The following is a 4,470-nucleotide window of genomic DNA, read 5'->3' on the forward strand; positions in this document are numbered from 1 at the left end:
GAGGGCCCCGAGTCCCCGCCGCCGCCAACGACTGTAAGGCTTCGCCTGGCCACGCCCTTGGGAGGAGGCAAGGGAGAAGGTTGAGGAGAGGTGGAGGCGGGCCGACGGGATCTGGGGGCCTCTCGACTGGCACGTAGGGGAAACTCGGGAGGTGGAGGGGGAGGAGGGTACTGATGATGGGATCTTTGATTTTTGAATTTATTCCAAACACATCCAATTCAACTTTTGGAAGGTTTATTTGGCTTGAATATTTCTTGGGCCAGTTAATATTTCAAAATGGTTTGGGTTCCTACCAAAGGCTAACTAGGTTTCAACTACTTGTATTGGGATTGTATCCCTTCTACGCAATCAATCAAGCAAGAAAAAGCAATTCAAAGTCAATCACAAGCAAACCTAGGCAATCATGAGTATTTTATACCAAAATTTTAATCTCTGTGAATTTTTCAACATACCAGATTTCAGAAAAATCTGGAATGTGACAAATCATGTGTCATGCGATGGCATGTGGACTAGCATTCAGTAATCGGTGAGCTAGCTGCAAATCGATATGTGGGGCTAGCTCACTATTAAAAATAAATAATCCTCACGGTTATTAGGGAATAATCCCCGCTCCTTCTCACATGTGTGGTTGCACACTTTCACCAACCGTCACGGCGGTGCCTGGAACAACGTCTCTATGGACCATCGCATCCATCGGAGGCGACCGCTCCCATTGTATATAAGTGTTCATTCATCATCAATAAAGAACAGTTGAATCATTTGTTATCTCTCTCGATTGTCTCCTGATTTTACATTCAAAATACGTTATCAGCACGCTCCCGAGAGCGATTTGGCCGACAGAAGGCGACGGGAGGCGGCGTTCTCGACACGGTCTGAGAGACGCTCATCCATTCCAGGATCGCAGAGAGGAATCAAAGAACGCCGAACGACCCGTGGTGTTGCGACACGAACAGCAGCAGCGGTGCCCTTCCTGACGGCGCCGATGGTGAAGAACGGCGCAACCAGCTCACATCTCCCGCATGCGGTGCTCTTCCTCCCGGCGCATGGCACCGCGACGCTCGACAACAAGTGAAACTTGTTGGAATGCACTCCGGCACGATAAGAAATCAACCGATTGATTGGCCACAGTGATCAATCAAGGAAGCTAAGAGATACCGAACTACAATGGAGTGATCGTTGTTAAATCAGTCATCTCTAATGGCCAGGAATTGGGACAATGTTCGCAACCTTCCATCGACAAGACATCAATGGAGGAAAAGACAAATGGAAACCGCACGCTCGATCAATGGATTGAAAAATCCAAACAAGAACTGTAAGCGTGCAGGTAGTCTTCTTCAATTGGTGATGTTCTTACCTCTTAACGGATTGACGCGGTCGATTCCAAACGACACAAAGTGGCCTACGGCCTCCGTCTGCACTACGGCTATAGACTACGCGAGCGCGACTGGCCACGACCGCTCACTTCAACCTTCAATCCGACATCACCAATGGTGACAGGACCCTATGGGCACGGAGAACATGATGGTTGAATATGACTCAACTAACATGCTCGAAGACTTTGTCTAGTCTCTCAATCTCCTGAGTGGTCAGTATAATTTGTATCAGCACTTTGGTACAATACATTTGTATGTATTCTATATATTTGGCAGTGATTTTCATATTGAGAATCTTCCAGTGTATGTATGTATATATCTACGGGAGTCAATCTGATGAAAGATGATATGTGCCTTGTGGACATATGCACCACGAACTCTATACTTAGCGAAGTGAAATGTTTTCACTCTTGCCGAGAGAAAAGGAGATACTTTAACTACCGCTAGACGCGATGATGTAATTGTTGGCTCAACTCGAGTCATATTTACTATCCCTATGGGTACTTGAGTAAAATCATGGATGCTTTATCGTGTCCGGGTCAACTTGTACCCTACTAAACTATAGAGATATCCGTCAAATAGTTTCCATAGTGAAACTTATTATTACAATAAAGAGGAATATCTTCTCTTTACAATATGCAATGGATATGGCACGCACATTCTCTATGTATCATTAGGATTGTAGTACACATACTATAAAACTCGTAGCACATGTTACGTACAAGATAGTTTTCTAAAATGTCTTGTACATGACAAACTTGGCATATTCGCCTTGGTCATCTAGACTTTGCGTTGACCGAAACTATCAGCAATTCCGTTATGAGTATTATAATACTAAGTTCTAACAATATTTGTATTTTATGTGCACTACAAGTGAAGTAGGGAAGCTATTTTTAAGGCTCGTGCACCTTACAGTCTATGATGAACCACTTAGACTCGTTAAATGCATCAAGTCTAGGTAAGTGGCTCTTCCCAACCATTGACTAGACTATTCAGGTATCCATGGTTTTTTAAAAGACACATCTACATGATGGTCTCAAGTGTGTCTTTATCCACACGAAAACCATTTGTTGATTATCCTGACCATTGATTTCAAACAAATCGAATGGGAAATGTTGCAGAATTCTCCTTTGTGCCCTTAATATGGCCCTAGGATAGAAGTTTAGCACGTTGTCCTAATGTCTAGACTCAAAATGGTTTGGTGGAATCCTTTATCCAAAGAATCAAGCTCATTGCATTGTTTTTACTTTGGAATTGCAACTTACCAACTTTACATTGGAGTCATCTAGTTTTACACTCTCATGACCAAACTACATAATATTATTCCCCTCTATCTTTGATACGTGGAAATCTACCAAGTATTTTCCATCTGCGGTAATTCGGTTACAAACCGTATCGCCACCCCGGCATACATCATTGGCCCCTCAGCATATAGTTGGGATCTATGTGTGGAATAACTGTATTTCCATAAATACATCAAGCCCTTCATATGGGTAGTTATTCAAGGCTGGTATGTTGATTCAACCAGGAACATTTCGAGGCATTAGGGGGAGAGTTCAAGTACCATAAAGAATGCCAGGAAATTAGTGGAATGTTCAACACATTTCTGCCTCAAATTCACGTACTCAAAGATCTGAACCATGCGTTTAGAAGATTTACAACACATTGCAAATAACCTGCCAGATTTATTTACTGACTATAAAGGTGTCACACAATCCTACAATCCTGCAAAAAATGCCTGAAAGAGTGAAGATACCAACACAATCCACTCCACTACCCGTTCGAAGCAACAGGGGGATATGTATGGCAAAAGTACATTAGGATTCAGCTTCTCGCAAGCAAGGATATCGAGGCCTCTAAATTAGTAAATGCAAGTCAACTTCACATTAAAGACACATAATGGGTAGTATACACCCAATGGATGGGAAACCTCCACCCACCCAAGTCACAGTGCACACAATGACCGGGACATCGGAATACCCGACTCAATCCCATTGGGAAATCGCGAGCAGTCACCATGGGTAACGATATTTCCATCAACTATATATTGATATATAGATTCTGGAGAAACATATAACCGGAAGACTACAACTATTGACATTCATTTCTCAACTAGATTGCAAAAAGCTTTCAAATGATTCAGATCCAAAGACCATGGCCATGGCAAAGTGTGAACAACATTCGAACTGAACTCAAGCAAAGGATACAATCTAGGTAGAAATAATCTTGCTCAATAATGGGAAGGTATTCATAAGCAATATCTACATCAAATTTCTTCTGGAAACAGAATTGAGAACAATGAGGTGGTGAAACAGAGAGCAAGTATTGTAGCACAAGGGTTCATGCAGATACCCAACTATTCTTTAGAGGTGGAATTTCTTTCCGATAACTTGTATCATTGGCAGTACAAAATCATCTATCTTTGCGGTTGATAGATGTAGTGATTACATATCCATGTGGATCACTAGATTCAGATATAGACGGTTCTCGATGGAATCTCAATTTTGAATCGAAATGCAAAACGCAACATACATTGTGTAAAATTAATGAGTCGCCATATGGCTTACTATTGTTGGTACATTTGGTACAAGCGAGGTAGTGAGATCCTTACACACAAGGATTAATCCTACACGGATGATCAACCATACATGTTAAGCATGTGATCATCAAAATGACGAAATTTAAGACGAAGGGTTTGGGTAAAAGCTCGAGCACCTTCACTCATACATGTTGGTACACCATGTTGTCTATATCCAGATTATATTGGAGAAATTGATTGTGGACAAGTCTTATCCATCCATAATTTCCATGGTTATTTGTTCTCTAGACGTAGAGAAAGATTCATCTAGACCATGAGGAGATGAAAATAAGATGTTGGGACCTAATGTTCCATATTCTTGTGCCATTGGACCCACCAACATAATTGGTTGGGAATCAAGAATATCTTTTGATATCTCCAAGGCATTAAACTTTTTGTCCTAATCTTTCAGTTTCAGAGAAATCTAGACACCAATTAATTGGATACACCGACCAGAACGAGATCCCTACCATGTCAGATCGTAGACATGCTTTGTGGTCCTGCTAGGTGTGGTAGCCA

This window comes from Aegilops tauschii, chromosome 5 (assembly GCF_002575655.3).
Source record: "Aegilops tauschii subsp. strangulata cultivar AL8/78 chromosome 5, Aet v6.0, whole genome shotgun sequence".
NCBI lineage: Eukaryota > Viridiplantae > Streptophyta > Magnoliopsida > Poales > Poaceae > Aegilops > Aegilops tauschii.